General features: G+C 42.4%; 1 protein-coding gene across 7 annotated transcripts in view; it reads left to right on the plus strand.

Moving 5' to 3' along the window:
* The window catches only part of LPAR1 (lysophosphatidic acid receptor 1), a 348,212-nt gene that overhangs the window by 208,269 nt on the left and 112,700 nt on the right, over positions 1-27,243 (plus strand). For 2 of the 7 annotated variants that reach the window (XM_059411087.1, XM_059411083.1), the window contains exon 1: positions 10,825-11,095. The exons of 1 other annotated variant lie outside the window; for it this stretch is intronic. The gene's annotated coding sequence lies outside the window, so the exon portion shown is untranslated. Of the gene's footprint in view, positions 1-8,966; positions 10,150-10,682; positions 10,760-10,824; positions 11,160-27,243 lie in introns of those variants that run through there. 4 more of the 7 variants (XM_059411084.1, XM_059411088.1, XM_059411085.1 and 1 more) reach the window with 4 other exon arrangements.

Raw genomic sequence — 27,243 nt, forward strand, 5'->3', positions numbered from 1 at the left:
ACTGAAAACAAAAAGTTAATGAGATACTCAGCAGAAAATAAATAGTGCTGATGAATAGATCCTAGATCTTTTTTGTGAAAAGTTAAAAAAAAAACTTTAGCAAAGCAAATCATTAAAATATAAATTTTATATAGTTTTTATATATCTTATATAATTTATATATATAAATATAAAAATATTATATTTTGTATTTATATTTATATTATATATAAAAATATTAATTTACAGTACTAGGATAAACAAAGAGATAAACCCCCTAACAATTCCAGTTCAAGCAATTTCTAAAAACACAGTGACTATTACATGACCATTATTTAAAGATAAGTATAATCCAGTTCTAAAAAGGCGGTGACTGTGGAGTATACTTGTTACAGGTTGCGTTCTCTGGGAAGTAGATGCTGTGGCTGAGTTGGGAGTGCAAAGTATTTATTGGGGAAAAGGAAAAGCTGGAGAAACAGGATAAGACAAGGGGAGGCATCAGGCCATGACACAGAACCAGCAAAGTTTTTGCAGGCCTGATAGGATCTTGGGAACAAAGATAGTCCATTAGAGAAGTCCCACTCTGGAACTTGTACCACCCCCTTGCTTAGTCATTGGCCATGGCCCACCAGAAGATGAGCCTACTCTTGGCTATCACTTCCCTCTTTTGTTTGCTGAAAGTATGTCCTAGGAAGAATGTGGCCTCACCTCAAAAGACACAGAGGACCCTGAAATTGCTAAAAGCCATGGATTATCTTTGCAGCTGATCAGTGAGTTCTTTCTTGAAGCAGATCTGAATGGCACGTCTTCACATGTGTGTACTTGCTCTACGTGGATCCACTTCCAGAGGCTTGTAGAGGTAGTAGTGCCTCCAGGGATCAGGTGGGCCTCTCTTCCTGAAGATAAACTAATAAGAAGGAGGGACCAACTGTTATCTTTATCACTGCGGTTTGTCTCAGGGCCACAGCTGGTACTTAGCTGCTCTCCCACTCTGCCATCCCTTGCCCCTTATACCTTCTAAATCTCCTCACCCTCAGGTAACATGTCTGCCAGTCTTGGTAAAACACCTCATAGTGGGACTTAAACCCTCATTCCTCTGGGCTCTGTGTCCTGGGTAACCATGTTCTTTTTTAGTTCATCTGTTCACAGCCACAACACCTTGTCTTCTGGTCTTGACACCCCAGGACCACACACTGCCCAAGCAGAAACCACAGCTTGTAGTTCACTGGGACTTCTGCTGTGAGACTTTTAGCCCTGGTAAGAGTATAGACCATCCACCTTGTAGATCTCAGAATTATAGGGAGAGAAGACCAAAGTCCCACAATGGGTCATGGACAGTGATGGTAGGGGTTCCTTCTTATGCCCTCTAATTTCAGGGACCTGTATATTTTTCCTGTTGATGATAAAGTATCACCTTAATAGGTCTCTGATCCAATGCATATGTTGCATCCTGAAAGGAGTTCCCCATCCTTGAAAGGTCCTGCCTCCAAGTTGATACTTCAGCTGTGTTTTTTAGCAGCTTCTCCATCCCTCCACAGGAAGCTTCTGGGTGGGGCTTTATGTGATAAGACCACACGATGTATCTTTTTCACTGTAAACTAAATGCCTTGGTTGAATGTTGCATGTGATTCCATGCCTGTGGATCAGGCATTCCATAAGATCTGGATAGTGATGGTGACTGAGACCCTGATGCCAGGAACAGCAACACCATATGCAGAATAGATGTTTATTCCTGTGGAAATGAACCACAACCCTTCTAGCAGGGAAGAGGCTCAACCTAGTCAACTTGCCACTAAGTTGCCAGTTGGTCTTCTCAAGAAATGGTCTGTACTAGTTGCTCAGAGTTGGTCCTTGTTTATGTCCATACTTGGGCTTTGAGTAGGTCTCTGTAGCTGGCAGTTTGGATATTTAGAAGGAACATCTGAGAGGTCAGCTTTGGTAAGTGGGAGTCTTTAGCCTTCTTCTCTGCCATGGTGGCCACTTCATTCATGTGTCCATTGTGCTGTTGACAAAGGCTGGGTCAGCATTCCTACTTGTGGAGAAGTATAGAAGTTCCACCTCTTCCCTCTCTTTTACCAGTCAGAAGAATTATGGAATGGGGAGGATCGTGTTCATTCAACTTCATCTTGGAATAGATTATGATACTGAATATAATTTACCCTTGCCAAAACCTATGCCAAATGGGTCAAGTCCAGGTTTTCTAGGTCTAAACTTCTATAAGTCAGTGCCAATCTCGCTCTGGGAAGTTATGGTTATTGTTGTTAACCTTTCAGAAACTTAAAGTCCCAGAAATGGGTTTTACAAATAACTTTTCATAGGTGTTCTAGATCTTTCCTTGGAAATTAAAGATATCTTAACCTCATCAGCACATTCTATCAAGGCTCATTTGCTATTACTTCCTTCCTTCTGATCATACTACATCATCCCAGGAGTTTTAAAGTGTTTTGCCTTACTGTTTCAAACTTCTTAAATCCGTCTCTATGGTGCAAATTAGCAGTGACTTCTGCAAAGTTACTTCTTGTCTGCATAGTAATCCTCCCAAGGTTGTGATCACACTGTATATAAGGTTTGTAATCTTTCCAAGGCGTCCACATGAGTTGGCCAAGTGTTATTGGCAATCATGGATAAGAACTCCAACCTTAATCAGTGTTATGCACTGAATTGTATCTCCCCCCCAATTTTTTTGAAGTACTAACCCACAGAATATTACTGTATTTGGAGATAGGGCCTTTAAAGAGGTAATTAAGGTAAAATGAGGTTCACATGAGTGGGTTCTTCCATTCGTGTCCATTTTTTTAAAAAACCTTTGGAATTTATCCTGTCTCTGTTTTTGGCAGAGCATACGTTGGTGGAGCCATTCAGTGAAATGTAATCAGTGCTTATTTGAGCAGAGTTTGTGCAAAGATGTACCATCTCTAACTTGCCCACTTTTGGTGAGTGCTCACTCCAGAAGGCAGTACATCAGAATTTCTCCTTTTCTCAGATCAATCCACAGGTGTCATTGACCTGCTGTAAGTCAAAATGCATGTAAGTATATACATTAGTTAAGCCAAGTTAACCAATAGATCCCAAAATTTACTGGTTCAAAGAACAATAGATGTCTTTCTCAGGCAAAAGTCCAGAGAGAGTGCCCACATCAGTAGATAGGCTCTCGCTCATATGGACACTAAGGCCTCAGGACTTATGGCTGCCCATTGTCTTCAACCCATGGCTCCAAGGTTGGTGTGGGCATCATCATCCCAGTCAACCCAAAGGGACAAAGACCATAAGGAAGCACATGTGGGAGAATTTTATAGGTATTCCTACACTAGGCAGAAGTCACTTATGCTCACATTCTGCTGGAGAGAACTCAGCTGTGTGGCCTCAAATACCTATAAGAGTAACTGGGAAATCAAGTCTGGCTGGTACCCAAGAAATCAAGAAAGGATATTATTGTAGTCAGAGGCCTGTGCTACAAGATATATACTCTACATTCATCTGTAGAGAAGTTTCACAGCTTTGATTAGGTTCTGAAAGGGGTCTATATCCAAATATGTTTCAGCCTCTTGTACTGCTCTTTTCATTTTGCTCTAGAATATATAGTATATATTATATACTCATATACATATATAATCATTGCAGGGCTTGAAGCAAACATCATATCAACTACAAGAACTCACAAGAATCCAGCATATTAGAGTCAGTTTTTTTTTTTTTTAAAGAGAAGAGAAGACTGTTTTTATGGTTTGTGCTTTTTGTACCTTGTGTAAGAAATTCTTCTGTACCCTGAAATGCTGAAGATCTTTTAAAAATCTGGAGGTGTTGCCTTGCTTTTAAAATCACTAAGAACTTACTTTGGTTACAGTGTGAGGTAGGGATCCCATCTTAAAAAATGTGAAGAGGGTGCTAATTATCTCAGCATCATTAACTAAACAGATCATCTCTGATTTACTAATTTGTGTTGACTTATCCATCATTTATATGAATGGTTGTTTCTGAACCTACCATTCTCTTTCATTAGATTATTGAATGACATAATAGCCCCTGCAGGTCCTTGTGGTTCTGTTTCTGAACCTGCTTTTCTTGTTCATTAGTTATTTACCAGTCACTGCACCAACACCACATTATTACAATATGAAGCTTTTGATATCTGAAGGGGAAGTTTTTCTTCCCTATGCTTCTTCAGAATTGTCTTGGTCATTCTTGGCCTCTTCCAATTCTACATGAATTCTGGAATCACTTTGTCAAAGTCTACGAAAGACCCTGTATTACAATTTGGAGTAGACTGGTTTGTGGTCATGGAGTCTTCTCATCTCTGAACATGATTCATCTCTACATTTATTTAAGCCTTTCTCTGTATTTCAATAAAGCTTTATACTTTTCTTCACAGATATGCTACCTTTCTATGAATTTTTATTGAAGTTATAATAAATATTGTTTCTATTATGAGTACAACCTTTAAGAATTTATCTTCTCTAATGGGCTGCAGTTTCTTTTATATTGACCTTTTATCCAACAATGTTGTTAAACTCTCTTATTTGTTCTATTACTTTATTAGATTTGCTTGAATTTCTTAGCAGACAACCATATCATCTATAAATCATATTTTCTCATTTTCTGACCTTTATAGCTTCTCATTTCTGTGTGTGTGCATGTTACAGGCAAGGGGCTTCAGTACAATGTTGAGTAGAAATGGTAAAATGGTAAATCTGTCCTTGTGTTGCTGACTTTAATAGAAAAATGTTTAATGAATTAAAATTAAGAATAATGTTTCTAGAATTACGTTGTTGGTAGCAACACTTTATTGTGCTCATGAAATTCCTTCCTTTCCTAGTTTGCTAAGATAAAAAAAATAAATGAATGACAAATTACTTTATATTTTCTAATATTAAGTCATTGTTACATTATGATATTAATCTGATGAAGTATATTTTTATTTTTATTAAAGAACTTTTTTTTAAAGATTTTATTTATTTGACAGAGATCACAAGTAGCCAGAGAGACAGGCAGAGAGAAAGGAGGAAGCAGGCTCCCTGCTGAGCAGAGAGCCCTATGTGGGGCTCCATCCCAGGACCCTGGGATCATGACCTGAGCCAAAGGCAGAGGCCTTAACCCACTGAGCCACCCAGGCACCCTGAAGTATATTTTTAAAACCCATTGCTGAACTGGGTTTGGTAACATTGCATGTAGGAATAACATATTTTTAATGCCTTTTGAGATTTGGCCAATAATTTTCCTCTTTCCTTTTATTTTTTTTTTTAAAGATTTTATTTATTTATTTATTTATTTGACAGAGAGAAAGATCACAAGTAGGCAGAGAGGCAGGCAGAGAGAGGGGGAAGCAGGCTCCCTGTTGAGCAGAGAGCCCAATGCAGGGCTCCATCCCAGGACCATGAGATCATGACCTGAGCCGAAGGCAGAGGCTTTAACCCACTGAGCCACCCAGGCGCCCCTCCTTTTTTTTTTTTTTTTTCCCTTTCTGATTTTGATATCAAGATTTTATTAGTTCGTAAAATCATCAAGATGCTTTTCATCTTTTTCTAATCTTTGAAACCATTTGAATAGAGATCATCTGCGATGATTTCATAAATCTTTCCCACTAAATCCTTGAGCTTTCTTGTAGGTAAATTTAGAAATGCAAATTCAATTTATTTAATGGTTGTAGATACATTCATGTTATAAATCTTTTGAATCAACTGGTTTTATAAATTTATATTTTGCTAAGAAGTATTTATTTTAGCTAAGTTTTTAATGTTCAGAAGGGATATAGGACTATACTATTCTTAGTATTAAAAAATTGTACTGGAGGGGCGCCTGGGTGGCTCAGTGGTTAAGCCGCTGCCTTCGGCTCAGGTCATGATCTCAGGGTCCTGGGATCGAGTCCCGCATCGGGCTTTCTGCTCAGCAGGGAGCCTGCTTCCTCCTCTCTCTCTCTCTGCCTGCCTCTCTGCCTACTTGTGATTTCTCTCTGTCAAATAAATAAATAAAATCTTTTAAAAAAAAAAAAAAAAAAAAAATAAAAAATTGTACTGGAACTATAATTATAATCTCATTCATAGTCTTTTTTTTTCTCCACTATCCATTTTACTAGCAATTTAGCTATTTTTGTTTAATTTTTGTTTTATGACCCTTTCTGTGCTTCCTTTGTATATAGGTGTCTTATTAGCTCTAAAATTATACACGTGACACATGTTTTTTGATCTTCATATTCTTTTTTTTCCTCTCCGTTTGTTTTCTATCAAAGCCTTTTCACTTGGCTAAGGAACATGATAGAAAGGGAATTGCTAGTCCTTGATCTGCTGCAGACGAGCTAGATCTTTTGGCCAGAAATGTGTGATGAGAAGCAGGTGAGCACAGAGGCACACCATTGATGGTTTCTGTTTCATTGCCCTCCCTCATGAATGCTGTGCACACAACCCCAACTTCTCCTCCCCATTCCTGGAGTCTCCCTATGCTACTTCTACCCTCAAGAGCATTTTTAGAAAAACAAAACAAAACAAAACAACAACAAAAACAAAACTAAATTGGGCTGTCTCACTCACCTCTGCCGCTGGCCTTTGAAAATAGAAAGGTTTCCTCAGGAGAATGATTTCTTTCTGGCCAAAGGAAAAACACCAGAGCAGCACAAATGCCCCATTTAAAGAAGGAAGAAACCTATGCCCCAGAGGCACCTGAAGAACTTTCCCAGCAGGCTGTGTTCTCTCAGGGTATTGTTTCACCGAAATATATTTTTTGCACCAGTCTCTACATTACCAGACCAGAGGGAAAGTTTCCAACAGATCTTTCTGTTGATAGTTTTGATTATTCTCGTTAGAAAATTTCAAAGATTTTTTGCCAGACGAAAGGGAACATGGGGAGGCCGGCCAAGAACTGGCAAGACCAGCAGTCCCTTTCTGAACGAATGATAGAGCCTAACGCAGTGACAGCCAATTTTTCCATCCTAAATGCTTTGTCAGTTTTAACTCTTGGACCCTTAGCTAGATAACATTAGTAATCCAACGAAGTCGGTAGTATCCTTTGAGATAATAGTGTAAACTGTACTTGAAATACTCTTCATTAAAATTCTCTTCATTTTGCTGAAAATGTTTTTTTCTCACATTTGACAGCACCAGCTGTCTTTGAGTCTTCGGCTCTGCTGAAGTCATTTGAAGAAACAGATCTAGAGAAACACTGCTTGGCAGAGGATAAGAGAGAAAGGTTAGAGCAGAAAGCGTTTGGATGACTATCCTGGAGAGAGAATGGCCTGAATGGCAAGAGGGCCACAGGCAGGTGAAAGCACTGAAGAAAGTGTATCACAGTATCCTTCCTCTCTATTGAAACATCAATGTTTCAATATTGAAAACATTCAATGTTTTAAGAAGACTGTTCAAATATATTACCTTACTTTGATAAAGACAACTCAGAATCCAGTAAAATAGACTATGCTGGTATTATTATTCCATTTTACAGAGGAGAAAACTGGCTTTTTGGAACACAGTACTAGTTTTGATGAATTAATCTCTGTGCTGAGCTGAATTCTGTTTTGGAGTTCATTCTCTCACTCCCTTTTACACTGGGCATACAGCTTACATTTGATTTGAAAGTTACTGTTTTAAAGCTGGTTGCAGAGCAGTCTTTTTCAGACAGGTCTACACTTGTCAGAAAGACAGGTCTGTCCAGGCTGACCTTGACTTTTGCCCTCCATTTCATTTTAGGCCACAGTAGACCAAATAAAGAGGAAATAAAGTATTTTGCAGCAAATAACTTAGAACTCTTGAATACATATATGTCTTATGTGGATAGAACTCCCCATTGGATGTCAGGACAACAGAGTAGGCAGTTATATATTAAGGCAGTTAATATATAATCAAAACACAAGCAACAATATTCCTTAAGATGGTAAGGGAGAATCAGTATATTCAAAAGTATTCAAGGGCAGTGGTAAACAAGAAACTTATTTACACTTTGACTTATGAGGAGGGGCTAGACATTGAAATACTTGTTTAAATTAAATAATCTATAATGCTTATTGATAAAATTAGTATCATACTTTTACTATTTTAAATAAAATGTAGAATATTCTTTTCACTAGATAGTAAAGTTTTGGCATTGAGAAACCTAGCGGTAAATAAGGAATGTGTAATCAGGAGAAATGAAAATTAGCTAAGTGTGGGGCGTCTGGCTGGCGCAGTGGGTTAAGCCTCTGCCTTCGGCTCAGGTCATGATCTCAGGATCCTGGGATGGAGACCTTAATGGGGCTCTCTGCTTGGCGGGGAGCCTGCTTCCTTCTCTCTCTCTCTGTCTGACTCTCTGCCTACTTGTGATCTCTGTCAAATAAATAAAATCTTTGGGAAAAAAAAAGAAAATTAGCTAAGTGATTTTGAGTTGTGTAGAGCTATGGTTGAAAACAAAACCCTTTCAGCATATATTCTTCTCTTCTTAGCAATATATACATTGTATCATACTTAGACTTTATAGTGGATATGGTCCTATTTGTCCAATATATTTTTTGAGTGTAAGATCCATGCCTCTCATCATTTGAAATAAGTGTGTACATGCATTTCTATACTGTCATGAATATATTGGCACCATGCGTGTATTACCATTTCTAATTTTTCACATTCTAAGTGGATTATTGTAAAATAAACCGTAAATTGGTAGGAAAGGAGAGAAGTGGAATGTATGGTTTTTTTAGAAAGGGGCGCTTGGCTGGCTCAGTCCCTGTAGCCTGGGTCTCCACCTCCGGGTTGCAGGTTCAAGCCTCAAATGGTGTGTAGAGAATTCTTTAAAAAAATATATAAATAAATACACACACTCACACACACACACACACGTATACACATATATACATATGTATACACACATATACACATTATACACATATATACATATGTATATATACATATGTATACAGGTATACACATGTACACACATATATATGTATATACACACATATTTTTAAAGGAGAAGGATTTGAAAGATTATTTATTTTTTAAAAAATGTTTTATTTATTTATTTGACAGAGAGAGATCACAAGCAGGCAGAGAGAGAGGAGGAAGCTGGCTCCCTGCTCATCGAGCGGGGCTCGATCCCCAGACCCTGGGATCATGACCTCAGACGAAGGCAGAGACTTTAACCCACTGAGCCACCCAGGCGCTCTTGAAAGATTATTTTTAAAAAAGAAACCGCTTTAGGTAGTAACTGACTAGCGGACAGGTCTTAGCCCTGCGCATCCTGTGAAAACCACAGGCCAGCACGGTCAAGTTCTAAGCAGTCGCGGGCAGGAGCGGGTCAGGTCCTAGTAGAAGCACACCTCACTTGTATCTAGAAAAGTTTGCATCCCTTCCGAGAAGTCTTCCCCTCTCCGCCCACTGCGGTTTAAAGGGGCCTCTCCTTTCGGAAAGCCGGAGATCGAGCGACTCCCACCAGTGCAGCCCCCCCATCTCCGTTCTGCGTTTCTTTCTCCCACGCAGTTACCGTCCCGCTGAGTGAGTCCCCATGCCACACCGCTGTCCCGGTCTCTTCTGTGTCCTTTCAGGCGAGAGAGCACTCAGCTCAGCTACTTTTGAGGCGTGGCGACTTGGGCAGCGGAGCGAGAGGCAGAGAAGTGCCCCAACTGCGGAAATCCTGAGAAGCCAAGGGTGGGCAGCGGGAGGTGGGTGGGGGGTGGCGCGGCTGGAAAGCCCCCGAGGGAGCGGGTGTTGACACAGGACCAGGGCGATCCCCTGGTGGCTGCCACCTTCCTCCCGATCCCCAGGCCTCAGTCCGGCGCCGCTCCCGCCCACACCTCCAGGTGTGCATTCCCCGCCCTTAATCACTCTCCTGCAACTGGTAGTTTGCACTGAAAGTTTGACTGGGAAAGCGGAAGAGAAGCGTGTAATCCCGGCTCCGGAGATCTAGGGGAGCCCCGTCCCACTTGCTGTGGTCTGCAGATCGAGTCAGCGGAAAACTCAGACACAGAAACGCGTGCACCTTTCTAGCCGAAAAGTCGACTCTCGGCTCTCTGCAGCCTCGAGTTACAAGCTGTGCCGGGAGAAACTTTGTGTCTTCTGCAAAGTTGAGAAGCTGAACTACGAGAGAGGCCCAGACTTCAGGGGTTTTGCGCGCCCGCGATGTTTTCCAGAGCTTTTCGAGGGGGAAGAGAAGAGCGACAAAATGAAAACGCGCGGTGCGAGGGAGCCCCCCCAGCCCAGCAAGCTGGCGGGCGCTGAGGTGAGCGCGGGAGGGGCGAGCATCCGAGCCGCCGGCCGCGGGTCTCCCCGACCGTGGGTCACTGGGGGCTGCGGAGGGGGCGGGAGTGAGACCGTAACAGGCGGCTTCGGCGCCCCTCCGCCCCCGCCCAGCGGCTGGTGCCCGGAGGTCGCCATGATGGGGGAGGGGGCGTCACGCCAGGTGACGGAGCGGGCCCGGGGGAGGGAGTCGGGGGTGCGGGAGTTGCTGACTGGTGCTACGTGGAGCCGGCAGAAAAGAAAGAAGGCGTTGGAAGAAAGGAGGCTGGCGTCCCCGCCGCGGCCTCGGCTCTCCCTTGGCGCCCCCTCCCCCGCCGCCCCGGCCCGCGCGCCAAAGCGCGAGCAGGCGGCCCCAGCGGCGGCTGGCGCTCCCCGGGGCGCGACTGCTTGGTCCGCGGCGAAGCGCTGCCCGGATCTTGGGCGGCCTGGGCGCCGGCGCCGCGGAGCCCTCCCCGGCTTCCCCCGGGGGGGTGGGCGCAGGGGGCGGCCCCGTTCCGGGCGACGGCCGAGGGGGCGGGCGGAGGGCCGGGCGCCGGCCGGGGGGAGCGAGCGCGCCGCGGGGGACCAGCCCGGGGGGCCAGCGGCGGGCGCAGGTAAAGGGGCGGGCGCGGCGCGGGGCGGGGGACAGGGCGCGGAGCCAGTGGCCGCCGCGTCGCCTGCGCCGCCGCACGGCGCGCCCGGCTCGCACTGTCCCGGGGCAGACAGGCTTTGTGGCTGTGCGTGCGAGTGTGCGAGCGAGTGTAAGTGTGTGTGTGCGCGCGCGCGCGCTCGCCTGGGTCGCCTGTGGGTGGGCGTGCGCGCTTGCGAGCTGGCCTGCGGGAGGCGAGGCTCTCCTGGCCTCCGCCGCCAACCAGTTGACCGAGCCCCGGGAGGGAAGTTGCCGCAGCCGCCCGGGCCGCCGGCCCCTTCGTGCCACCCCCCCCGGCCAGGTCAGTGCGCCCCGGGGCCCGCGCTTGGTGCCGCGTTTGCGTCCCGGACCCACCCAAGTGACACGTAGGTGGCCTCGGGTTACCTGGGTCTCGGTGGGAGCGCGAGAGAGAGCGCAGGGGGTGGAGGGCTCGAAATTACCCCAAAGCCGGGACGGGGTGGACGTGGATCGCCGGGATACCCTGCGCCCCGCAGCGCAAAGCTCCCGCACCTCTTGCTTCTCTCGGGCGACTCCTTAGTCTCTCTCCAGCTGCGGACTTGCAACTTAGTTTCTGTGCAGCCGCCTAACAAACACGCTCAGCAAGTAACTGGGAAATTGAAGGCAAGGGAGGGACCTGGCTTAGAGTTGGTGGTTTTGAAACCGACAGGCTCGTTTGGTTTGTGTAGGACTAGTTTGTTATGAATGGATTTAAATTTTATTCTTGTTTTATTCTTTGCTGCCATTTGGCCTTTGGTGTGTGAGGCATGACGGCATCCAGGACTTGTTGCTGCCTTCGGTCTGGGGCCCGAGATTGTTGCTCTCTGTCGCTACTTCTCTTTCTTTTCTTGTTTGTTGAAATCTCTGGATTTTTCGTAAATGTGGGTTTTCAGAGAGTGCTCCCTTGTTAAAGTTGCACCGATTCCCATTGGCATAGGTGCACATTTGCAAACCTGAATATCGGAAACGTGTAACTGCCGTTATTGGGATAAAATCCTCTATTCCTTCAGGCTCTAACAGTCCGTGTTTTTCACTTATTTGCATAAGTGTTGTTTGCCCAGCGTAAGCATAACTGTGAAGCCAGAGGTCTGTGATTTAAAGCCTGCGATTCTGGTTAAAGGGAGACTGCACTGGGAAACCTTTTAAATTTTAAGAAGCGATTCCCTTGTCAAATAGAAGAGTGGGCCTGAAGGAAAGGGGTGTATACTGACGTTCTGATGGCTTGGAATGAGCTAAATTGCGTTCTGTCTGTCTGTCTCTCACACACACTGCACCATCTAGTTGTTTCTGTCCTCGGTTCTCTAAATCTGGTAGGAGTGAGCAAATTTGCCTTGAATGCAAAACTGTGAATAACGATTAGCACTGTTAAGTGTGTTATGTCTGTGTTTTACTTCACGCTGTTTAATTTGAGGATAAAGAAGCTGAATAGGGAAAGAGGTAGTGCTTAGGGGGAAGGGACCAGTCCAATGCAGGGCCAGGCGGGAAGAGTGGGTTGTCCTAATCCGAGCCTGTATGCTCACCACGTCCCCTAGTGGTACCACCTCAGCCAGTCAGGTCAGCTTTTCTTTCACCTCCTGGTACTCATCTGGAAAATGGATGGATTTAATGATCTTCGCTGTTCTTTCCAGCTCCCCCAAGTAATTAGAACCTGAAGCCTGGTTATCCTTTGCTGGAACAGTACGAAGAGAGTAAAGTGTGAATGGGTTATTCCAGAAGGGAAGTGAGAGGGCAACAGGATGAAAGGTAGAAAAAAAAAAAAAAAAAACCCGCTGTACGAGATGCCTGGAGGGGTGGGTAGGGTAGAACCTTGACCTAGGGGGGTTGATTTTCCTCTGTTTTTTTCTTTCCTCCTCCACAAGGGCATCAGTAATACTCCCCCACACCCCCTTAGACTTCCATTATTCTCTTACAGTGAGTGAACTTGTTCAGCCTTAAAAGTGATGTGATGTGAGGGTCGTCTCTGTCGTGGGAGCTGACCAGCTTCCCATTTGCCCCACAGCTGCCCAATGCTGTGGACACTCACTCGGTGGATCTCAGTATCCCTGTGAAAGACGGGGAAAAATACAGAGATGGGAAGGGCAGCTCTTTCAACAACTTGTGTTTGGAAACTTCTATTTTTATTTGAAGCTAATATTTACCAAACAGAAATTTCATTTAAAAAAAATTATACCATAGATTTTTCAAGGCCTTATTGAATCTGCTTTGTTAGACTGGGAAATTCAAAGAAAATGAAGCTCTCACTTGCTAAGTTTTTTTTTTCCTACATAATGACATTCAGTCTTTAAGTTTGTGATTTTTAGGGCCAAGAATCTTATTTCAAATGCTTAGTAAAGAAAGTTGCACTCTGGGCAGAATACACTGTATCATTTTCAGTGGGAATCTCCCAAGTGTTCAACAAATAACAGTTAAAATTTAGTTTAAGGTCAAGATTTTAATGTCTGTGCTTAATGTGTGGCTGGTCTTTTTTTAGGGTTTTTTTTTTTTTTTTTTTTTTTTTTGTACCCATATGCATACACACTTGAGGAACATGATTTATTTTAAAAGTGAAGTGTGATGTAATAAAACTGGGAACATAAGCTCTTGGTTTAAAGTCTCCAAGTTTGCTCTGGCCTGGTTAACTCAGCATCATACTATTTGGTTTCTTGTTTTTACATAACCTGCCCCCTCCCTCCATCCCTTTTGTGTTATTACTTAAAATACCGCGCGGGGAACTATCATGGATGCCTTAGAAGGTTGGGAAAAAAGGAGAAGATTGTAATTGAATAAGCAGTTACTGAATTCCTCCTACAGAGAGAGACACAAAGATGCTAAAAAGGAGGCTTTAGAAGGAGCAGCAGTGCAGAGGGGAAACATGCAGCTAACATAGTAGCTGGCTTGCATAACTAGGTTGCAGCTGTAGAACCCAAGAACCCTTGGCATGCTCGGGAATGGAAAATGAACTTCTGACTCTGGGGAAGACTTCATAGAAGGGCCTTGAAGGATCCTTAAATGGATGCATCTCTTAAAAGATGAATGGTGGAGAATGAAGATATAGTTGGAGTCTGGGGTTATTGAAGGCTGGAAAGGGACCAGGCGGTAAATTAGTGGGGACCTTGGATATTATTTTAAGAAGTTGTGCTATGTGGGGTTGGGAAGGACTAGGCATTAACCCCCAACATGCCAAAAGACAATGGTGACGCCTACTGGGGCGTCGTGAGAGGTGAAATGTGTGAAAGCACTGAACTTTGATTCCTTTACTTTTCATTGTAACTCATGGCTAGTGAATTTTCGGGCACTGCTGCCAGCTCATCCAGATTATATAAAAATGATAGAATAAATGATACGTAGTTTCTTCCTCCACAGTCCTCCCAAACCGATAGTGGTCTTTGGAGAAATTTCATTGAGCAGGAATTAATGATGCTTGCGAGGCTTTTTGAGCGTGTGAGTTAAAATCACTCTCCAGGCCCAGAGCTGACCAAGAAAGCATTTTGTTTTGTTTAGGAAAGGGCCTGCTAGTTAATGCTAATTTAAACATGACTCTGATGGCAACCAGCATTCTTGACCCTGTTTATCTTATACATAGTGTTTAACCACAGCGGTTGGATATTTGTTGTGCAGAAGAGAAGGAATTATTATTAGTTTTAAAATGGGGCTAATGGCCTTGTAAAGGGGAGGAGAAAAGGATCCAGGGAGGAGGTGGGAGAGAGCAATACTTTGGGGACTGCAGTGAGGGCTAGACCCAACCCTGAAAATCCTTTAAACGTAATTCCAATAGAAGTAGCTTCAGGGTATAGATGAATACTTCTTTAAGGATCTCCTTTCCAGGGGCGCCTGGGTGGCTCAGTGGTTAAGCCTCTGCCTTCGGCTCAGGTCAGGATCTCAGGGTCCTGGGATCAAGCCCCACATTGGGCTCTCTGCTCAGTAGGGAGCTTGCTTCCTCCTCTTTCTCTCTGCCTGCCTCTCTGACTACTTGTGGTCTCTGTAAAATTAAAAAAAAAAAAAAAGAATCTCCTTTCCAATAATTTTTTTCCCTCCTGTTTTATTTCCTCCCTAAATCTCCGAGCTACGGTGTCTAGTTCATAACCTCTCAGATACGAAGAATCTCTTTGGGGCTGGTCTGTTTCTTCTTCCACAGTGCCTCCATGTCACAGGTAGGAGTGGGTGGCTTTTCAGCTATAGGTCACAGGTGAGCTAGTCTGGCTAAGTCTTCTAATGCCTTGAATCTGGAGATGCTGCGGTACCCAAGAGCCTTAATAAAAGAGATTAGGCGAGCTGTTTTTTACTATCTTCTGGAAACAATTTGAATGGATGATCCTCCCACCAGTTTTATCTTTTACAAGGGAACCAGGCTTTGGCATGTTTAATTAGTTAACTTGAAGCAGCCCAGGGTTGTATACTCTGTTTCTTAGAAGGATACTTTGTTTTTTCAGTTTTTAGGGAGGGAAGTAAGAGAGGATGGTGGTGATTGTGATTTTATTTAAATGCCCTGACATTTTTTTCCTGCAGGTTAGTATGATTTCATAGTAGCATTGTTGTTACTGACTTACGGAGATGGGGCAAAGAAGATTGTCCTACCACTTTAATGTTAGCTCCTGTCACCTGATTGCCGCTATAGAAACATGAACCTTGAAGTTCATGTAAAATTCAAATTTCTTTCAGAAATGGAAAGAGGACTATTGTACTGTGTGCATGGATCGAGGTTATAATTTTTTTTTTTTTATAGTACTACTTTTGAAAAAGTGCTAGAATGACAGGGCAGAATCTTAACTTTAGTGCTAAAACAAACATGTATAAGCTTGAATGAGCTAGAGCAGGCTGTGTTTGTTGTATTTAATATGGAGATAAGGGAAAAGAATTTCAAAACCAGCCCGGTTCTCTTAAAGAGAAAAAGAAAGTTTGACCCATAACACCTGGTCGTGGGTCTCTCTGGGGGTGGGATTTCCCAGGTTGAAACCGTTGAAGGGAATTTTGTTCATTACAGCCATCATAGGTGCCTATGCTTACGAGGGTGCTCCTGTGAACCACTTCTTTGTAGCAAGTTTCCCTTTATCCATTTCCTTAAATATCAAAACAATGGACTAGATTTGATTTCATGTAAATCTGTCCTCCTCGGTTTTCTTTGTCTGTTTAAGTGGTTCTCCTAGATCGGCCTGTAAACTGCCTTCATCCTGAAATTCTGCCCGAACAGAAGGATATTCCTGGCTCTTTGGAAGGAGAAATAATTCAGGGGCAGAGGAGACCAATTCTCCCCAACTCTAGCAGCACTGAAGTGACTGCCTGCTGTGTAATAAGCATTGTGCTAGGTGGTTGGTGCTGGGAGTCCTCCAGGACGTACAGACATGTTAACGTACGGACATGTTAACAGATTCCGTGTGATTCAGTGCAGCAGTGGGAGGAGGGAGATGAGTGCCGGGCAGTATGGGGGCACCAAGCAGGGACACCTGACCTTCAAGGGCGTGGTGGTGGTCAGGGTCAGTGAAGGCTGCTGAAGGATCAGGATTTTGAAGGATGCTAGGAGAGAAATCAAGGAACCTAAAAGAGAAAAAAGGGATCAAGATAGAGGGAATCAAAAGGCTTTGTATTTGTAGCAAATAGATTTGCTTCTATTGCATTAAGTCAATGTTTCTCTCTTTTTACATCTGTAAAATGGGAATAAGACCTGCATTATCTGCTTGCTAGTTCTAGTTTTCATTTACTTGTTCCTTACTCTTTCATTTGTTCATTTATTTGTCCCATAGTCAGTGGATATTGGTTGCACACCTGCCATATACTGGGATACAGAAGAAAACAAGATGTGTAAGGTTCCTTTTCAGGGAGTTCTCATTCTGTTGTACTGTTTTAATGGAAATTCTTTTGAAATGTTTCACATATGGAGCACGATTATGGAATTATTCTTGCATTTGGGTCGTGGTGGCTCCAGGTAAGTTAGCCTTTCCCTGGTAAACAGGAGAACACAGAGCCTGGTATTCTCATTGTCAACTTATAAAGCTGAATTTTTTCCTGAGATTTACCTGTTGGTGTCAGTTGTAGAGCCAGATGCAGCTGTGTCTTACCTGCAACCTTGACTTGCTTCCATCTCATTTTGGATATTTTTATTTTATTGTTTTAAAGATTTTATTTGTTTGAGAGCGAGAAGGAGCACAAGCATGAGCAAGAGGGGGGGCAGAGGGAGAAGCCGACTTCCACGTTGAGCAGGGAGCCTGACGCGGGGCTGGATCCCAGGACCCTGAGACTGTGACCTGCGCCAAAGGCAGAGGTTTAACAGGATGAGCCACCCAGGCGCTCTCATTTTAGATACCAATTTTGACCCAATGTGTGTTTAAGTTTCTATATTCAGTTTATGCTTTACTAGAATAATCCAAATCTAGTGTTCACTGGAGAGTCAGAGTTCTTTTGAGGCCACCCTATCTCCGGACTTCGCTGTTAATGCATTTCACTGGTTTCCATCCCAGAGGGAGTGAACACTGTAGAAAGGGTTCTAACCGGAAGAAGGTCGCTGCATCCATTTATAAAAAGATGTGGATTTTGTAATGATCCAAGCAGTATAGATGTGTCTGAAGTAAACACAATAACCTCCCTCAGCCCCTTTAACCTTAAGCATGCGATGTACCTTCTTTGTCAACAGTGGGTCGCATGGCCTTCCACACTTGTGTTTCTGCTCGTGCAGATCTACAAACTTGTCGTATGTGTAGATATTTCTATGTGTGCGTGCAGGTCTGTTTATAGATAGCCAGGTACCTGTGTGTCTATGTGCACGCGCTCGCCCCGTCTCTGTTTGTCATGAAGACTGCTGCCAGGGCTCAGATGCTCGAAGTCCCAGGAGCACGTGAGGCTTTCCTGAGCCGGCGCAGTCCGGTGTCAGTACGTGAGGCTTCTTCTATCAGAGACGGACGTCTGGCTGTTAGGAACAGGGAGCAAGAAAACTATGTCCAGCTGCGTGACAACAGAGACAACAAATAGCATTGCAAAGAATGTCATTCTCACAAGACTCTGCTTCATCTGGGTGTCCAGTGAGGGGAGGAGGGGCCTTGGGGAGCACGACTCGGACATCTGCGAACCTTTTGTTAGGAGGAAAACAAGACGTTTGCGGTAGGCCCAGCGAGCATGGCCCCGGAGAAGATAGGTAGAGCTCCTTATCCGCGGCAGGTTTTGTGGTGCCGGTATTAAGTGAGCACCTTCTTCCAAGTCCGTAATCAGATGGCATGGGTGGTAGGCTCTTGCTAATAAGGGAGACTCCTTGCAGAGACAGAATTGCCTTTTGTGAAGGAGCTGCTTTGCCATCTTGGGCTGTGATTTGTTGGAAGAGGGCTTATTGTCCCGTCAAGAAAATGAGGCATTCATTCTGTATTCAGTATTATATTGTAGTTCCATACAGAACTGCTTGCTGTCCTTGGCGTCGACACAGAGACCTAAAAGTTCAAAGGCTAGGGCAGGATAACTGACTTCCAAATTCAACAGAATCCGGTTCCCTTGTCACTTTCTCTGAGACCTAGTCAATTCAGCTTCGTGAGGCTGAAATCCTGGTCCTGGAGCACTTCCATGGTTAAGTCCTCATGCTTGGCTCAGAACACTAAAGTAAAAAATGATGATAATAATAATAATAATAATAATAAATACATCCAGGAAGTATGGTCCCTGCTCTCAAGTAGCTCATAAAGATGGAGAACCATGAAAACAAATGTCCAAGATCAGGCGGACAACGATGAATACTTGAAACTGAGGTTTAAACCAAGTGCTGCCTGAGCGTCTGAGGATAGAGAGAAGAACTCTGCCTTGGAGGAGAGGGAGGATTTGCAGTAGAATTCTGGCCTCTGTGCACAGGCTGACTGAGCAGCTCATTCCACATGGAAGCGGAGAAGGCCCAGCGAATGCGTGTGAGTGACTGGTTAGGGTTTGTGGCAGAATGATCGTTTGCTTTGTGTCAATCTTGCAGTGCCCACAGAATGGGGCAGAGTCACTGGGGGCCAAAAAAAAAGGCTTGTTGAAGCCGTTAGCAGAGGAGACGTGATAGTATAAGAATTCTTCCAGTGAGGCATGTCGGTTTTAGGCAAAGATTTTCAGCTGGTAGCTGGAATTTGAGTTTGAAGCTTGGCTGAGAAGTCAGAGCCTGGCAGTATTGGGGAGAAATTGTTATATGTCAGAGTAGATGCCAGTGAAATTTATGGGATAAGCTGAAGAGCACTTTTAGAGTGAGAAGAGTGGTATATATACTCATGTTTTTTTCAATATACAAAATGTCCTCCCCCAGCTTTATTGAGGTATAATTGACAGAAAATGTGTATAATGTGATAATTGAATGTACACATACATTGTGAAAGGACTCTCACCCTCAATATTCTTGGTGTTTTTTTAAAAAAATATATTTATTTATTTATTTGTCAGAGCAAGAGCGAGCAGAAGCAGGCAGAGCAGCAGGCAGAGAGAGAGGGAGAAACAGGCTCCCTGCTCAGCAGGGAGCCTGATGCTGGGCTTGATCCCAGGACCCTGGGATCATGACCTGAGCCGAAGGCAGAGGCTTTAACCCACTGAGCCACCGAGGCACCCCATACTTGGTGTTTGAACAAGGACAAGATGTATTTTGATTCTTCAGGCTGTTTTTCTTTCTAGCAGGTGATTGAAATAGTCTTACAGGCTGTATCACACATTCCCTGGGCGCTCACTGCGGCTTCTCTTGATGAAGCAGTCCCGGGATCATACAGAGGAAGAAGTCCCAGCTCGATGTCCCTTTGGGTGCATGAAAGCTCCCAAAACAATTCATTTTGGCAGAGGAAAAGACAACTCTGAAACGAATCAGAACACCAGTGATAGTTTGGGTGCTAAGAGGAATTGCAAAATACAGTTTTAATTTACCGCGGGACTCAGAGCAATGAAAGTGCTATTACAGTCATTGCTACAATAGAAGACAAGCTGATAAACTCAGCGAAACTCTGGAAACTCCCCCTAGCCAAAAGACCAGATGTGGAAACCCCAACAGGTTTGTCGTGGGGATTTATAAAATCTGGTCAAGTACATGTAAGCTTCCATTGGCTGATTAAGGTAAAAATAGGATACAGTATAACTTTGCTATTTACTTGGTCAAGAAAAAAAAACTTTTCTAATTAACAGTGTATTTCCATTTTGTGTCATTATATTGGTATGGCTTCCTGCATGTGAGCTAGGACAAGGACAAATCTGTTCTTAGTCATTCTTCTGTCTAGGCCTTTATGATTCTTTAAAATTACACTCCTGGGGCGCCTAGGTGGCTCCGTGGGTGACAGCCTCTGCCTTCGGCTCAGGTTGTGATTCCAGGATCCTGGGATCGAGCCCCACATCGGGCTCTCTGCTTGGTGGGGAGCCTGCTTCCCTCTTTCTCTCTCTGCCTATCTCTCTGCTTACGTGTGATCTCTGTCTGTCAAATAAATAAATAAATAAATAAATAAATCTATCTTTAAAATTACACTTCTTTCCATTTGATAGTAAAAACAGTACGCGCTGCTTTTAGAATCTGGAAAGTACAGGAGCCTCCGCCATAGTGCTGTCCCTCAAGAATAACTCCCTCCTTCCATTTTGAGATCATTTCTTGCAGTTTTTCGAATATTTGATCTTCCCGAAGAGTCAGTAGCGTCCCGTGTTGTGTCCTAAGTACACGTGCCATTAAAATCATGTTTAATTTCCAGTGACAACCTGGTAGTCACAATGTTTAGTATGTAACATGTTTCATTATTTCCCATCTTTGCTTGCTTGGCTTCTCGGCCATCTTCAGGTGCTGGTGTTCCCAGAGCCCCAGCCGCCTTCTTAGCCGTCTCCATGGGCAAGCAGTGGACTGTGGCTTCTGTCGGCGGCTCTCTGTTCCCTGGTGTCTGTATGCTTGCTCTCTTTCCATTTTCAGGTCTCCACTCAAATGCCACCTTCTTAGTGCAGCCTGCCCTAATAATGACTTCATTTAAAATTGTATGACCTTTCCCATCTATCGAATGTCTGATATATTTTTTTTCCTCACTGTATTGTCTTTTGACTTCTTAAGTGAGGGAAAGTAGTTTTTAAAAATTTTTCTTTCTTACTGCTCTGTTCTCAATGCTTAGTACAGTGCCTGGCACATAGTAGAACTCAGACTTTCTGAAGAAAGTCTTTTGAACGGACATTTTTTAAATTAAAAATTAATATACTGAGCATGTTATATAGTCCATAACGTACGGTCTTGAGTGCTTGGGATTTACAGTCTAGGGAAGGAGGCAGCCTTGAACAAGTAAACCACAGTGTGATTGGAATGATTGAGAAAAGCAGGGTGTCCTGGAAGAGTATAGCAGGGAGACTAGCTTTGGGAGGGTGGGAAGAGATTCTTGGAGAAAGTGGTGTTTATACTGAGGCTGGGAAGATGAGTCATGTGAAACTGGGAGGTGAAGGTGTGAAGAGAAGAGACCTTGATAGAGACAAGGAAGGGGTGATTTGATTGGAAAAAATTAGGAAAATAAGCAAAAAGTCTGAGCCTCACTTCTTGAGTTGAAATTAGGTCATTTGTTTTAAATGATGAAATTGTATAAGGGTGGGGATTGATCAGCTTTGGCTTTTTTGACAGATAGTACTTCATTTGCAGTGATTTTGCATTATCAGCAGTATTTTTGCTAATTTTGCCTGTCATTGAGGAAGGAGGAATTTTCAGTCTGAAAGTCGCAATATTTTTAATGGACCTAGCTTAAATTCTGTTTTGTGCTCAGAAAAATGCTGTGAAAATGTAAAACAGTACAGGTGCAGTAAACATTCTTGCTAATACCTGATTTCATCAGGAACGCTACTCAATATGGCTCAATATGATGTGGCCAATTATTGCTTTATTGTATACATGTGAACTTTGGCATAGACGTCTTTTATCGTGTAACTAAATGGGTTTTGTACAGTTTCTGTTTCTGGTCAGCTGAGGGTTTTGTGATGCTTGGAAAATGCAGTATTTTCTCTATGTGACAAGTACAGATAGGTTTATTAATTCAGCCATTATAATATTACTCACATTTTCTGTGTCCTGGTTCTGTACTAGAGTTGTCATAGACTGATAATGAGCCTTTAGTCTCTACACATGGGCTTTTGTCTATTTCTTTATAGCACTTTCTGTGTGTTAGCATAATATTCAATAAAGATTCCTATTGAGCCTTTATGAAGTGTTTATTAATAAAAAATAATCCTCTGTGCATTTGGAACTACTACTTTTTTCCAAATACACAGAGGATTATTTTATATTAATATATTACCAATCTGCTTTTTGTCTTTGTCTGAAAAGACTTCACTCACCCTTTCTGATTTTAAAGTTTCAGTGTCCTTTTATTTAATATATTTTTGCCTATGAGCATTTAGTTGGATTTTGTTTTAACATACCTCTTACAAGAAATGTATGGTTTTTACGTTTATTGTTAAAACCAACATGTTTGAACCTAACTCTTACCCTTAACTTTTTTCTCTTTGTTATGAAAGATACCATGGCTTGAGTACGAAGTACTCAAGCTTGCCTTTCCCCACCAATATTTAGTCATTTGGGCTTACATAAATTACATAATGTCTTTAAGCCTACAGATTTCTATTTGTAAAGAAACAACACACAAATCTTGCATTAATAGTTTAAAAATGTTTGGCACACTGAATGTGTTTGCTTTTACTATTTTCATTGTTGAAAGGTTGTTGTGTGAACTTGATATTTGGTTGCTCCTGACCTACGAAAATGGCAGGTTTTGTGTGGTTCAATCTGTTATTATGCTTTCTGCCTTTATTTTCTCTTTCTGTGCATTGTTGGTTCAGTACATCTGTAGTATCTGAAGTGGCCAAGTCTAGTTTCCAGTTTTACAACTGGTTGCCTCCCTTTTCCAAATACATTCCTAAACCGGGGTTTCTCTGGTTCTCAAAGTCAAAGAACTAAATTACGTTGATCCCACTTCCCTGCACAACAAAGAATTTAGTATGCCTTAAATTATTCTTGCTTTCTTTTCCCTTTCCAATTTCCATTATACATTTATATTTAAATTTATATATGTTTTACCTCCTAAATTGTAAGAATAGACTTCAGATTTTTGTCTTCTATTCTGTAATAAAATCTGCCACTGTATTTTGTATCTGTCTGTTTTTTTTTTTTTAAAGATTTTATTTATTTATTTGACAGAGAGAAATTACAAGTACACTGAGAGGCAGGCAGAGAGAGAGAGAAGGAAGCAGGCTCCCTGCTGAGCAGAGAGCCCGATGTGGGACTCGATCCCAGGACCCTGAGATCATGACCTGAGCCGAAGGCAGCGGCTTTACCCACTGAGCCACCCAGGCGCCCCTGTATCTGTCTGTTTTGACCCTCGTTAGCTCTTGGGACCATTAGGCCCCTTGCTTTAGCTGGCTGGAAAGGTGTCTCCTGTGTAGTTGGGGAATGTCCTCATATTTATCAGGCCCATGGATAAATATTGCATTCTTCTGCATTCCTGAGTTAGACTCAGGATTTTCCCTATATTCATCAGAGCATCTGTCCTGTTGAAGTTCAGAAGATGCAGTGTGTATCTTTCAGATTTATGTGGTCTAAGAATGTGCTGCATATCTATCTTTCAAAGAGTATAGTGGAAATAATGACTTGATTTTTGGCTTCCCCTTCTTGTTCTAGTACTGTTGCCGATTTTTGGCATTTTGTGCACCTTGAGCATTTTAATGGGAATTGGGAGGAGTTGTATTGGGATATCTGGTTTGGTGGCTTTCAACTTTTTTTTTTTTTTTACCATGTCCCAAGGTTAGCAATGGTTATATATGTGAATAAAACAAGTTTCATGCAGGTTAACTACAAACTCAAAACTGTAACACTTTTTGTTCCTGTATTTTCTATTATGGCCTGTTCATTTTCATTAAAAAGTGCTGGTCATAACTCAGAAAATTTGAAAACCATGATCTGGTCTTTTGCTGTCCTATGTGGAATTAGGGCCATTCACTATTCAACATGTCTTTATTATGTACAATACCAGCTCCTGTGCTGGTAGCTGGGAATGAAGTGGTACATAAAGCAGTCATTATCACTGGAGGCATGAAGCATGGAGTCTAGTGGGAAGGGGGCTGTTGACCAAATGGTCACTCAAATATATGCTTACAAAATATGGTGAGTATTAGAAGGGAAAAAGAACAGGGAGTTTCAAAAGAGATTAAATGGGGAATCTTATCTGACTTTGGAGTGAATCAGGATTTCCCTGGAGAAGTGACATTTGATTAGATCTGCAGAGTGAGAAGGGGTTAACTCTGCAGGGCTGTGGTGGGTTGTGTGCACATGGGACTGTAGAGTCATGGAAGAATTGAGTAACAGAAGCGAAATAGAGTACTAGAAGTGAATGACGGATGGAAGGCGGGCCTTTTGGTCTGATGAGTTGGCAATTTTTTGTGATACTTAGTGGGCCTTCCTATTTGTGACTTTTCTTCCCCCACTTAATGAAATTCAGGTGGGAATAGAAAGGCTATTTTGGGGAGATAGGTGTAAGTATATGTTATAGCAATTTTGTGTGTTGCTAAAAACAGCTGGTATTTATTGAAGGCTTGCTCTGCGTTAGGAACTGTATAAAGCCCTGCCTGGATACATAGGTGTAGTTTTGGTTGGATTAAAAAATACTTATATAGTGTTATTACCAATTTAGTAGGTATGCATAATCTGGAAGAAAGTTAAACACTGAAATTAAGTTTTGGTAAGTGAGGACCACACGACTTGGTGAATGTTTCATAACTTCTCAGTGGCTTTTTTTGTTTGTTTCCAAGAATGGAATTAGGAATTATTGCTGTGAAGATTTTTTTTTTTTCTCCATAGTAGGATTTTTAGGGTTTTCCCCTTACCTGTTCTAAATCTGTGTGAAGAGGTTTTTGGTTTTGTTTTTGTTTTAATATTTTAAATTGGAAATTAATAAGTTTGAAACTAAAAGAGACAGATGCGAGATCAGGAGTCAAGTGCCCATATTGTCACCACTGCCCATTGGGCCTTTGATTGTCCCCACACTTTCCAGGCCTTTATGTCCTTATCTTGAAACAGAGGCCTTGGTCAGACTGAGAAAGACAGGCACCTTGATTCCATGCAGAAGCAGAATCTAAAAAACAAATGGAAAAAAAGCAGAATTGGCCCTATAAATTCAGAGAACCAACTGGTGGTTGCCAGAGAGAAGGAGGTTGGGGGATGGGCAAAGTGAGTGAAGCGGTGGGTGGGGGTCAGGGTGGGGGGGAGTGGGAGATACGGGCTTCCAGTTAAGGAATGAGTCAGTCATGGGAATAAAAGGTCCAGCATAGGGAGTATAGTCAGTGATACTGGAATGGCGTTGTGTGGTGCCAGATGGTAGCTACCCTTGTGAGCAGAGCAGAACCTAGAGAGGAGTTGAATCACTGTGTCGTACACGTGAAACTAATGTAGCATTGTCTACTAGAATCGGTTTGCACTAATCATTCTTGTCATCTTCTATGACTCTGTACTTTTTATTTTCGACTTTGCTCTGGCTGTTTAATGTTCAAAGACCTGATGACCCCGTGTCAACAAGCTAATTTAGCCTGACAGGTTCCAGTTAAATGCAGAACTCCGGGTACTTACATCCTTACCTGTATTGTAAGGCCAGGCTCATAGGATGGCACAGTTAGTGCTTCTCTCGGCCACAGGGACGGGTGGGCAGAGATTAGGACTTTCCTGAGCAGATCCTTACGGCTTTACCATCCTGGTTTGCGGTTCGTGCATACCTGAAGTTAAATTTTTATTTTTTTAACCTTTGAGAGTCTATGAAGGTGAAAAATCATTATCTTCCTTCAGTTTATTTTCTGAGTAGTTGCTTTGGGGGAAATGTGCAGTATCCAAGTCCCATTAAACAGTGAGTGAGGTTATTTCAAAGAGATTTAAAGGGCTAAGGAATCATGTAGAAGACTAATTCAGTTTTAATGACTATTTAATGACTATTCCAAGTTTAATTAAAGAATATTTGATAAAGAATGGGTCTTAGAGAAACAGAAGAAAAGTACTTGATGACTCTATTTTTCTTACACGCATATTAAATCAGTTGATTAAAGTGGAGTTTTTTGTAATTTCAAAGTTTTAAGTCATTATTTTACTTAGGAGTGCTTTATTTCACTTGTTCTTATTTTTGAGTAAAATGTACTTGAAAAAAAAAGACAAGACAACATGGTTTTTCTGTTTGCGCTTTATCTAATTCCTCATTCATAATATTTATTCAAGAAGTTTGGGTAGCTGTGGGTATTTCAATGATTTTTTTTTTTCCATCTGCTCATATTCCTTTATTTGTTGTTGAATTATCTTCTCTTTAAGCTGAAACTATGTGGAAACCGGGCCAGGACCTCAGGGCTCCTGATCTGGGACAAAGCAGGGGCAGGTCATGTAGGTGGTGTTTGGGATACAGGTTGGGCATAAATCCAGGCAGGTAATAGGCACAGGTATTGCTTAAGGCTAGTACTAGAAATAAGTGAATCAGAAGGGTTTGGAGTCATGGAGTTAGGTTAAGTTCAAGGCAGACAAAGCCAGGAAGAGGCACAGGGTGTTCTCATGTACTACCTAGTGTTCTAAGGAAAGGCATTCTGGATAGCTCAAGGATTGAAGTTGTATAGACAGAAATCTAAAGCTCCCTGGAGGAATTTTATCTTCAGATTTAGGAGCATCACTTGAACGTCTCTGCTTGTTCAAGGGAATGTCAACCCTCAAGCAGAGCTGTTTTGTCACCATGACCTTGGGAAATGGAATCTTGGCAACTCTTCAAGCATTTAGCCACCTCAAAGTGGAAGTCCACAAATCACAAATTCTTATTTGCTCCAGGAATTAGGGACCTTGTTGAACACCTTCTCTAGGAGCAAGAATCAGCTCAGGTTTCATGTCTAAATATATATATATATTTTTAAATTTTTTATTTCTTTTCAGTGTAGCAGTATTCATTGTTTTTGCACCACACCCAGTGCTCCATGCAATCTGTGCCCTCTCTAATACCCACCACCTGGTTCTCCCAACCTCTCACCCCTCTGCCCCTTCGAAACCCTCAGATTGTTTTTCAGAGTCCATAGTCTCTCATGGTTCACCTCCCCTTCCAATTTCTAAATAAATAAATAAATAATTTTACAGTGACTATAAACCAGACATTATGAAACCACTGCATTATGGCAATATTTAAATAAACAAACCCACTCATGTTTGCAGTTCCCTAATGTAGTATATTTTTCATTTAATCATGTTAATTTTATGGCCTATTTCCACTGTGGTCTATTTTATGGCCTACTTCTACCTAGAGTTAACAAATGTGTTTTTGTTTCTACTGACCATTTCTTTTTTAAAAAAGTTAATTTTTTTTTAATTCAAGTGTAATATACAGTGTTATATTAGTTTCAGGGATACAACAAAATGATTGAACAATTCTCTGCATGACTTCTTGCTCATCACAATAAGTGTACTCTTTTTTTTTATTTTTTATTTTTTATTTTTTTTAAAGATTTTATTTATTTATTTGACAGAGAGAAATTACAAGTACACTG

This window comes from Mustela nigripes, chromosome 9 (genome assembly GCF_022355385.1).
Source record: "Mustela nigripes isolate SB6536 chromosome 9, MUSNIG.SB6536, whole genome shotgun sequence".
Taxonomy (NCBI): domain Eukaryota; kingdom Metazoa; phylum Chordata; class Mammalia; order Carnivora; family Mustelidae; genus Mustela; species Mustela nigripes.